The sequence below is a fragment of the Cupressus sempervirens genome, chromosome 9, assembly GCF_028749045.1.
Source record: "Cupressus sempervirens isolate cs-2001-9-10 chromosome 9, ASM2874904v1, whole genome shotgun sequence".
Taxonomy (NCBI): domain Eukaryota; kingdom Viridiplantae; phylum Streptophyta; class Pinopsida; order Cupressales; family Cupressaceae; genus Cupressus; species Cupressus sempervirens.
Genome location: NC_143126.1, coordinates 749,538,123 through 749,550,182, shown reverse-complemented (window position 1 = coordinate 749,550,182; position 12,060 = coordinate 749,538,123).

Below are 12,060 nucleotides of genomic sequence, written 5' to 3'. Positions count from 1 at the left end.
AAAGTGAAGTAGAATCTGATTCCTTTTTATCAAATAATTAAAGAACTTGGTTTGGATTTTGGTACGGATACAGATTGGAGATTTGGGTTCGAAATTCTATGCTAAAGTAACTAAGTTCATACACCCCTATGCTAACATTGAAGTAACTCAGTTCATACACCACTACACTAACATGAAAGCGATATAGCAAAATACGCTACACAAATTAGAGTTAAGTGATGACAGAAAACGTTTTCATTTCCTTCCACAAGTGCACAAATGACATACAAAACAACCTTTCTGGTCTTTGTATTTTGCTCAGTTTTTCGGTTGGAGGGTTGAATAGACCTAAGTTAGCCCAAAAAACAAGAAAAGGAAAGAAAGAAAAAGTCAATGATAATGACGTTTTCATTCAACTTTGCTACAAGTTTGTTTTGGGTTCTTCCGTCCAAATCAAGTCTTTCAAATTCTTCGAAAATAATTACCGAGTACCTTTTGAGATAATTTTGAGTTAGTTACCTCATTGGGGCACAATTTTGAGTGAATTCAAACCAAATTAGATTTTCCATATTGAACTCTAGCAAGGAGTACTGAATGTGTTTTATGAATAGTTTTACAAAATTTGGTTTTAAATAGACAAAGTATGGTTCATGTAGCAAAATGTGAACTTTTGGAGTACCTTGTTTAGCTTATATGTTTAATAACTTGAAAAGTAGTAAAAAATTATAATAGTGAGTGTTTAGTTTGGATAATTTTTAATGCGGCTACTCCTTTTTGTGGATGATCTCATTTTGATTGTCAAATTTGGTTGTGGTTTGCAAGAACATTTGCTTACTCTTGAGCACTCTTGTATTATGGTGGGAAAGCAAGTTAATAATAGTGAGAAGAAACTCATGATTTTCTAATGTAACATAATAAAATTGACAATACAAATATCTCAACATTGACCAGCTAAGATGGGAAGGTAGCAAAAGATGAGAATTTTAGAAGGTTGGAATACATTTTGTACTCCTCGAAATAAACATAGCGAGAGTTTTGGGATTGGGGAATTGCTCAAAATCTTTTTTGGTGTTTTAGTTTTGCCGATGGTTCTTTATGGGAGGGAAATCCAAAATGTCAAGCATGTTCAAAACTGAAATTAATGTTCCATATGATTTAATGTTATGTGAAATGCGGTCAGTCTTTATTGAACCAATGGTTATAGTGGCTCTCAGAAGCTATCTTAAAAGAATTGAACAAATGGAAGAAGGTAGATGGCTTATGATTGTCTTCAACAATATATTGTGCGAAAGGAGAGACATTGATGCAACAAAATATCAAGTGGATGCACAAAATTAAATATTCATTTTAATATATGACCCATAAACAACAAAAGTATAAATGTTTTCATTATGAATAAGTTCTACAAAAGAAATTGGGGGTATTGGGATAAGAAGCAATAAAAATGCTATATCAATGAGTTTAATCTCATATGTGAAACAACTTTAAAAAGCTAACATTGGCCTCTATTTGTGGAGAATACATTTTTTTATGACTGATTTCTCATCAATTTTGTTGCGAGTTCATTTTTTTATAATTAAATAATCATCGATTTTGTTGTGAGATGAGGATTGAAAAAGTTAAAAGAGGTGCGGGAAGAGAGAGTTTGTTCTTTTGAGTAATTTTAGAAATGTGGAAGTTGAATACCATTAAATTTATGGATATTTTAAAAGCTAGGTCTCAACATAACTATCCAACTCATCATCAACTTCTATAACTGATTTGCTGAATTAAATATTATGAATGTCTAGCATCTTGATTTTTAAAATGTTAGTCAGATTTATGAGATTTCCACAATCCATGAACATGAGTTTTAGTTTCTGGATTCGATTGTGTGTAGTTTTTTATCATCAACGTTTCAAATCATACTACATGATCCATCATCAGGATGCCAGAGAACATGAAGAACAAAAAATGATGGATCATGTAGTATGATCCGAAATGTTGATGATAAAAAACTACACAGTTGAATCCAGAAACTAAAACTCATGTTAAAATGTTATTATTTTTCTTCTTCAATTAGATTGGATGTGGTGCATCTATTAAGAATCTTTGATACTATGAATTTAAGCAACTTATAATAGTACAATTTATAAACTATTTGGTCAATTTTTGAAGTTATGATATATCAACAAGAGTTTAGCATTTTAGTAAGCAATAATATGAAGTTTTGGGTTCAAGATGGTCCCAATAGATTCACATGACTAGGAGAAATTGTTTGCAAGACAATTCGAAACAAGTACATTGAAATTCTGTAATGTTCAAATGTTATGATCAAATCATGAAAGAAATCAAAATAATATTAATTTTCTAATCTATATTGTCAGGTAGTTTGAAATCATCATGGCCATTACTCTTGGTTAACCCTACATGTCTAATTTGTCACTCGAAACTGAAATAAACTGAGCTACATTCGAACATGTGTTGTAACATAAGTGATTGTTGCATATGTGACAACCTATGTTTGAATTGCTAGCAATATAAGTTAAGTTCAATTGTATGTGTCAATGCGTTTTAGTTTGAAATAATAACTAGGTGTAGATGTGCCCATTTTCATGTGTGTGTGTGTTGTTAATCATTAATTAGTTTGTTGTCAGTTAATTTAGTTGATTTATAGGAAAGCGAGCTGTCTCTATGATTGTATAAATAAGGATCATTTGATCAATATAAGATAGCATATTAATTCTTCGTTCTATCTTCTTTGATTCTTTTGTTTTGAATTTTCTAATATGGTATCAAAGCCATCTTCCTGTTAGATTGTTTGTGTTAGAGAAGAAACTATCAAGGAAATGAGGCATGGAGAAAAACCATCAGATCTTGATGGTGATGATGATTTCATTAAAAATGAAGAACTTGCTTTTTTTGAATTGTCAATGCTTTGAAAATAGTATGAGGTGCTAATGGATTAGTGAAACTATACATCATCATGGTTATGAGAGACGTGTGGATTGGTGTCCAATAGTTCAGGGAGATTTGAGAATCTAGAAGCTTGATATCACACGTTTACAAGGGTTACGAGGCATTTCATGTGCAAATGGTGTCTAATGGTGTTTCAAAGATTGGATGATAGCTACATGAGTACACTAACATTTGAGAGCAACTTGACGAAGTCTTACTGGTCTATGAACTATTTTCAAAGAATAATTTCTAAATAATGTTTTTTTTAGTTGTCACATTAAGTGGGGGTGTTGGAGTTAATGTTCCAACTATCATAAGTGGTTGTTGCAAATGTGGCAACCTATATTTGAGTTGTTGGTAATATACATTGAGTTCAATTGTATTTGTTATAGAGTTTAAGTTTGAAACAATAACTAGTTGTAGATGTGTCCATTTTCATGTGTGTGCGTTGTCAATTACTTTAGCTGATTTATAAGTGTGGTTTGTCTCTATGATTGTATAAATAAGAATCACTTGATCAAATATAAGATAGCATATTATTTATTTATTCTATCTTCTTTGTTTACATTGTTTTGAATTTCTAATATCATTACCATTGTGTATCCCTAAAACACTTGAAATCTTCACACAAAAAAGGTGTGATATTTATTTTTGTTCTATAATGTTTGAATTACCAATTAATCAATAAATGTGTTACTACAGTTGAGTAGGACATTGAACTTATTTTTAAGTTTTCATATACATATATGTACATATATACATATATGTATATATAGATATTTGTATGTGTGTATGTACATATGTGTGTGTGTGTAAAGGATAAAATGAGATTTGAATTTAGTTCAAATCTAAGATTTGAATAATTTTACGTTTCTTGAAGATATCTTAAAGCTAACTTTGTAACTAATCAAATACTTTGTTTTGGATACACCATATATTAGACAAGATTTTTATTGTAAAAGAAATGGACCATTGGTAGACAAGTAAATCAAGCTTCTCATCATGCTCCTACCTAATATTTCATTAAGTATATATACAAGGCTTATTTTCCTACTTAGTTTTTTTAGAGATACTTTCATGATACATATTCTAGTTATAATATTGATATATCATTTTTTTGAAGTTTAATCTTATGATTAAATAATGATTAGTCTATATATATATATATATATAGTCTTTGAATGCTGAATGTGATCTTATTATTAGTATTTCAATTTCAAATTAACATAGAAATGAACATTTCTATGTATGCAAAAATATATTACATTATTAGTATTCTAGTTTCAAATTAACATATCTATCTAAGCAAAAAGTATTAATTATTGATTATAATTTACTTTTATCATATATTCAATTATAATATTAGAAATTTTAAAAATATTAAAAGTAAAAAGCTCCTATTAAAAAAATTTAAATAATAGATTTATTTTTAATTATTAAAAGAAAATAAATTTTAAAGAATTCTCAATATATAATAAATTATTAATTAAAATAATATATATTTTACAATGTTAAGCTAATAATTAAGTAATTTTTGATTTATTTTTTGTTCCTACTTTGTTTGTTATAACTTCTGATTTATTAGATTGTCTCCTTAGGGATAACCTATTGTCTCCTAAAGTTAGATGACCCATTCTTCCTAATAATGATAAGATCTTTGATGTATAGTTTGCATATGACATGATAATCCTATTTGTTGTGGAAGAAGATGATATGAATTACTTAATGGTAAAACTAGATCTCTTTTGCTTTGCTTTAGGTTAATGTTAATGATACGTGGCTTTGGATTAAGAAGAGATCAATATTAAACTCAACAAATGTAACTCTTGCTATCTTACTATGGACGCACCTATCCTCCCTACAAGCTGTATAGTTGATCAATTTTCTAGAAAATTGAAAACATCATGGATTGATCCAAAAATTTTAGCATTTGATCTTCATGATTTGCATAGTTTGTAGTAAAAAACAACAAAAAAATTGGAAAAAAAATCACTACATTTTCATGAATCTGGAATTTATTTTTGACTTTGTTTTGTCTTTAGTGCATTTTTTCTAGAGATTAGCCTGTCCGTCTTACTATAACTGGTAGAATCCAAGCTTGTTAGAAAATTCTTTCCTCATATTCATTTTACTTTTATTCTACTTGACTGTTTAATGTGAATCAATTTGGCTTCATTCAGAAAGTCATTATAGAGTTCTTGCAGTTTAATGGAAAAGGTGGTAAAAAGGCACATGAAGTTAGGTGGGATTGTTGTGCCAAGAGTAAGGATCTTGTGGGACTAGGGTTGAAAGACTTGAGAACTCAAGGGATTGGTTTTCCAGTTAAATGGATTGCCAAAGGTGTCCATGGTATTGAGCCATTGAAGGTTTTGATAAGAATTAATCTCTATAGAGACTATCTTTTCCGAGCTCTAAAGAGGGATGGACATGTTGAACTTTCTCACTCTGGAGGTTAACACTACTGTAGGAGGCTTTAATGTGTTCAAGTAATTGTGGAAAAGCTAGGGATTTATTAGCCCTTTATTTGGGGATTAGTTGAGGAAAGAACAAGGGAATATTTGGTGTGTTCAATTTCCATTTGGTCGAATATGAAGAGTGGTGACAAACCACTTGCCCTTGTGCAATGGTGCACGACAAAGAAATGGACCAAAGCTAGTATCTATGTGTTCAAAGATATATTTAGTAATGTGGCTCTTATTCATTGGTTAGTGATAAGAGAAAAATATGATCTTCCAACTTCTCATTGGAGGACATGTTTCTTGATAATAGAGGCTTTGGAATATCTGACTGTTAAACCTCATTGCTGCTCCCTAGGCTCTTGCTCCTTCCAACTTTGTTGGTCTGATTCTTCCCCTCTCCACCTTGTCAAATTTAAACTTGTATACACTGCTTTGACTTTGTTTCCAAGTTTTAGTCTTACCCCTTTAAAGGTTTAAGTCTTTGATATTAAAGTGAGTGTGTGTCCAAGATAGATGTGTCTAAGTTTGATTTAGGTCACTTACTTCTCATCTTGCCAAGTCTCCCTTGCATTATCTTTACCTAAGTGGGTTTTCTGTTTTTTTGGTGTGTACGGGGTTTAGGTGATCTAGGCATGATTGGGGTGTGTTTTGGCATCCTCCCGATGAGAAGTGTTCCACATTTCATTCCCTTCTATCTTGCCCCAACATTCCATATCCTATGATTTTCAAGGTTTCGAGCTGTGTTTCCCATGAGTGAACTTTATCAAGTGCGTATTTGAAGCATGAAGTCGTGACAATGATTAATAGGCTATGAAAATGATTATCTCATGCCCAAAGGCTTATGAAGTTGTGAATCAAAACCATGATGAATCTCATTCATATTCATGGAGGAAAGATCAAGTGAACATGAGTCTATGGAGTATCTACTGCATATTCATGGAAGTGAAACTGTTTTGCCCTGCTCTGATGTTGTATAAACCTGAGCCAAATCTTAGTCCCAATGATCAAGTAGTGTGAGAACGAGGTCGAATGAATGATTTTTGGGCTTATAATCAGTAAGTCATGCTCGAGATCTAGTTTTAAATCCATCAGATTAAAGTAAAGAGATAAACTACTATTTGCTATGCCCTAGTCTAGAAAATGTTGCCTAGAAAGGAGTTTTTCGCCCCAAGGCAATGAAAAGGGCTACAGGTCTGGGGGCTTTGAGAATAGAAAGTCAAGTTAGTCTATAGTGCAAATATCCTTCGAAGATGCTCAAAGATACTTCTAGAGAAGTTATTGTTGGAGATGCCAACCCATTATGAAGGAGATGCAATGTTAAAAGCTTTAAGCAAAAAGTAGAAGAATGAGGTGCACAAGCAATTTGAGGATAACTCCTCGTGTTGCGATTCTAGATAGAAGGAAATTGAGTTTGCAGAAAAGCTAAGTCTCTCTCTCTCTCTCTCTCTCTCTCTCTCTCTCCTGCATGTGTTAAACTTATTAAGTATATTTGTATTCTAGACTCTGAAGCAAAGTAAGGCACTTCCCGTAAAACTAAAGCATTTGTGTTGTTTAGTGATTCTTAGTCATCTCATATTACTTTAAGTAAAGTAATAAAGCTTTTGGGAATTTAAGATGTTACATGCAAATGAACATAAAGTTTAAATAGCTGTTACTCATGTAGTTAAATGCAAATCCTACTGTTATAATTGTTAGCTGAATTTAATTTTGTTCGTGTGGCGCCAACATTCTAATTGCTAAAGCTATTTCATTGGAATTGGATGTAATTGGTTTCTTCAAGTATATTTAAACAACTATTTATCAAGAACTACATCTTGTAGAATCATAGTGAATGACAATAAGAGCTATTGGTTACGATAAGATAATTGGTCTGGAGAGTGAGTTAAAAGAGCTTACAAATATATCCTTCAAATTCTACAATCTGGGAGATCTTCATAGAGGACTTAATCCTCAACCCTTTCACCCAATCACTTGATTTTTGGGCTTATAATTAGTAAGGCATGCTCGAGATCTATCCATCGGATTAAAGTAAAGAGATAAAGTGCTATTTGATGTGCCCTAGTCTGGAAAATGTTGCTGAGAAAATAATTTTCCACCCCAAGGCAATGAAAAGGGCTACTTCTCTGGGGGCTTTGAGAATAGAAATTCAAGTTAGTCTATAGTGCAAATATCCTTCGAAGATGCTCAAAAGATACTTCTATGGAAGTTAGTGTTGGAGATGCGAACCCATTATGAAGGAGACGTAGTGTTAAAAGCTTCAAGTAGAAAGTGGAAGAACGAGGTGCATAAGCCATTTGAGGATAACTCCTCGTGCTGCGATTCCAGATAGAAGGAAAATGAATTTGTGAAAAAGAAACTCTCTCTCTCTCTCTCTCTCTCTCTCTCTCTCTCTCTCTCTCTCTCTCTCTCTCTCTCTCTCTCTCTCTCTCTCTCTTTGGCATGTGTTAAACTTATTAAGTATATTTGTATTCCAGACTTTGAAGCAAAGTAAGGCACTTCCTGTAGAACTAAATAATTTGTGTTGTTTAGTGATTCTTAGTCATCTCATATTACTTTAAGTAAAGTAATAAAGCTTTTGGGAATTTAAGATGTTACATGCAAATGAATAGAAAGTTTAAATAGCCATTACTCATGGAGTTAAATGCAAATCCTACCGTTATACTTGTTGGCCAAACTTAATTTTGTTTGTGTGGCACCAACATTCTAATTCCTAAAGCTATTTCATCAGAATTGGATGCAAATGGTTTCTTCAAGTATATTTAAACAACTATTTATCAAGAACTACATCCTGTGCAATCATAGCGAATGACAATTAGAGCCGTTGGTTACAATAAGATAATTGGTTTGGAGTGTGAGTTAAAAGAGCTTATAGATACATCCTTCAAATTCTATGATTTGGGTGATCTTCATAGAAGACTTTATTTTCAACCCTTTCACCCAATCACTCAAAAACTTAAAGAGAGAAAACTGGTAGAAGCAACCGATTTTCCAATGGTGGTTCATGCACCTAAGTTAGTAAAGGAATGCATAGAGAGATGCAACTCAAAAAAAAAGTAGATTTTGTTTCCTGACCAATCCATTCTCATATCAATTAACAAGGCACTACCGCAATTTGCATTTGGCATCCCTATGAAGGAGCAATATTGTGATGTTAATTTCACATCTTCTGCATCCATGTTTAATGAGAAGAAGACCCTTAGGAGGGAAGACATGCAGATTCTAGACTACTTTCTCAAAGAAGAGTAAAATGCCAAAGATTCTTTTTGGCACAAATATGAAAAGAGAAATAATGGATATCCTCACACTCCTCCAACTAAAAGGAAAAGAGAAGATTTTGGAGTTCATCAAGCAACATTTATTCCTAGTGCAAGAAATCTCTGCTGAAGATATGCAGATTGATTGGGCATAGATCATTTGTGATGAGCTTGCCTTGTGGTTGAATTTTGCCAGAGGATTCAAACAATTCTCATGTCCTCTTAACTGATCTATGCTTTGGCAACTCACCACTTATGGCTTGAACTCCCTAGCATCCCAAAATATGATGAGTGCACCAAGGTCTATGAATTTTACCCACATCTACAACTACAAAGAAGCTATGAGGAGTACGTAGCTATTAATGATGCTTTTACAATGAGGCTTTCCCAGGAATTACAAGGATACCCTAAAAGGAGATTCTCACTAGAGGCAATTTCGACCATAAGCCAATTTGGATACTCATTCATCTAGTTTTTGAGTTTCTCCTATTTGTGAATAGGAGTTTATGATGGATTTCCTAAGAGGTTACCAAGATATTCAGAAGATAAGGTGGTTCTAGTTGAGTTGTGTAGACAGATCCTTGAAGTGAACACCTCGTGTTCTAATGTAAAGAAGATTGCTGGGATTCTATTCGCTATAGTGGTTGGCCCATATTCATGTGCCTCTAGATTAGATGCTCAAAATTTGGTAAAGAGATTTGAGAGTAAGATTAAATTATTATATTATGAGGTACTCAAGCCTCAATATGATCTAGTTAACTTTGTAAATGCCTACAGGCATGTCCTAAATATTGAGGATTTTTGGTTTGAGTGTCTCAATGAGTACCAAACTTGGGAGAGATTTTGGTCATGGCTAACCATTGGTGAAATTAAATTATATAACAGTTTCGTTGATGTTATTGACCTTGTAGATGATGAAGCCTACATACACCCCACATCTTACGAAAAGATCAAGGGCATCCCAATTTTTTCTACCCCACCTGCAGATCCAATCATTGACTCTATGGAGGTCCTCATATAGGGTATAATCTAGAGGAAAAAAAAAGGGTGGAGTGGACTCGAGCAAGGAGGAAAAGGACTGGGAGTACTGGTTCTATGAGTGGAGTGTCAATTGGAGCTGATCAATCAACTTTAACAACAACCACCACAACCACTACATCAACATCTGAAGGGCCATTATAGTCCATTGGCCAAGGTGGAGAACATCCTTCAAAAAAGAATGTGCCACTCACTCCTACCTGTAGAGCTGGCTCTCTTCCAAACATCGGGAAGACTAGAGAGAAGAAGGATGGCAAGGATAAGAGGAAAGAACAAGAAAAATTAGTAGCCAAGCCATCTTACCCTTGTTCAAGTCATCAATTTGGATGGTGACACTAACCCCGTGGATGGCCAAGACCAAGATGCATCTCAATAGGGGGATAATTTATCCCTTTTGGTAACTAAGGTCACTACCTTCCCTGTAGCTTCTTAGAGCAAGCCAATTCCATTGATCCCAAGGAAGCTGTTTGACCCCACTGCATTGCAATTCCCTATCCATGTGTTCTCTAAAGAGTTATGGCTCAAAGAGACCATTGATAGGAAGAAGAGGAGATATGAGGATGCAACCCCATCAAAGGACTTGATAATATAAGTCACCTCCTCATAGCCATGAAAGAAGATAAAGAAGTAGAAGACAATCACTGCATTGGCTATGGATTCAACAACTGGCCATATGCTACTTGAGATTGTTGAGCCACAGAAAGAAGAAAGATTCCATGAGCTCTCAAAGGATGACTTCTAGATTAGGATAGTGGATCTTTGCATTCTAGTTCATGACTCCATGGTGAACATGTGGAAGTCTACCAATGAGAAAATTGAGGACAAACTGGAAGAGCTTAGAGCAGAGAAGGAAATACTAAAGGCTTCGAACAAAGAATTGGTGGAATATATAAGGTATGGACTTGGGAGAACTTCCAGTCAATTTGATCCGAATGTAGAGGATAACATGAACTTACTCTTAAAGCTACAACAAGAGAGACAATACATGCAGGTAGGCCAAGCATGGGTAGATCAAATAAAGGCTCAAGCTCTCCCACTAGTTGAAAACTTGGGAAGCCTAGTGCTAGATGCTCACAAGCTCAGAGAAGCAACCTCCAATCACTAGACAACCATATAGAAGGCCGTAGACAAGTTGATAGAGAAATTGCCTTCTACAAGAAGTGATAGACATGAAGACAAATGTGGCCATTGCTCACAGGATTCTGAAGACTGGAAAGAGTCATTGTATCACTGGAAATAATCCTTCGAGTTTGTTATAGAAAGCTTTATGAGATCTACAAATGAGCTTAAGGATGTGCACGAGCTAGTGAAAAAGGTCATTGAAAAGCTGTTTCAATATTTGAAGACCATGTACATAGAATCCTTTGTGTTCACTCATGGAAAGTTTATGGACATTGAGAGAATGAAATCCAAGTTCCAAGCATTCATCGACGAAGCCGTTGACCCGCTCAATGTACAAGTGTCCAAGATTCAGGAAATCTCAATAGTAGATAAAATCATAAGGTGAGAAATGGATAAATTCTAATCAAGGGTGGCCATAATAGATGAGCTAATAGAGATGCATGACTCATGGATGGTATGAGCTAACAATATCATCATTCCAAATGTCAAAGAGCTAGACAAAGTAACTGAAGCTATGAAAGCTTATAGAGATAAGTCAGTTACTTCTAAAAGGCATGATGATTCTAATGCTTTTCCAGACATTTGTCATTATCCCTCTTCTCTTTCCTAAATATAGTCTTTCTTGGAATTTTTTCAGTCTTTGTAATAGACAATGATTTAAGCTTATCCTATTCTTAGTCTTTCTATTCAAAGATGCTCTATGAAGCAGTCATCCAATGTAATTGTTAGTCATATTTTCCCTCCCACCAAAATTTGAGTTTTACCTATCAAACATGTCCAATGATCATCTTTTTCAAATATTCAAAATGGTCCAATATACATTTAAAACCTTGGGTTATATTTTATTTCCTAAGTCTTTAAGTGGTTGCATGTTATAAAATCCTTATGGGCCCGCATCTTCTCGTTTGTTTGATCTTCCAGGATCTATGACCGTTGCTTTGTTGTTATCAAAAGTTGCACAACCAAAAGTCACAATGACATAGCAACAATATGACATGCATCTGGGTGGGGCCTTTTCCTTTTATTCATGCATAGTAATCAGTAAAGAACAAGGTGGATCATCAGTCAGATCTGAATCTACAACTATCGTTATGTCACTAGAAGAAAGTGCATGAAGAATATTCATGGTGACATAGCGAAAATGTCCTACGTATCCTAGGTGGGCCTTCTTCCTTGTGGCTGGTGGAGTTGTCAGACGAGGTACAAATGGTGAGATTTTATTTGTTACTCTTTGAAGTGAGCTGATTTCTTGACGTGCCTTTGTTCACCAT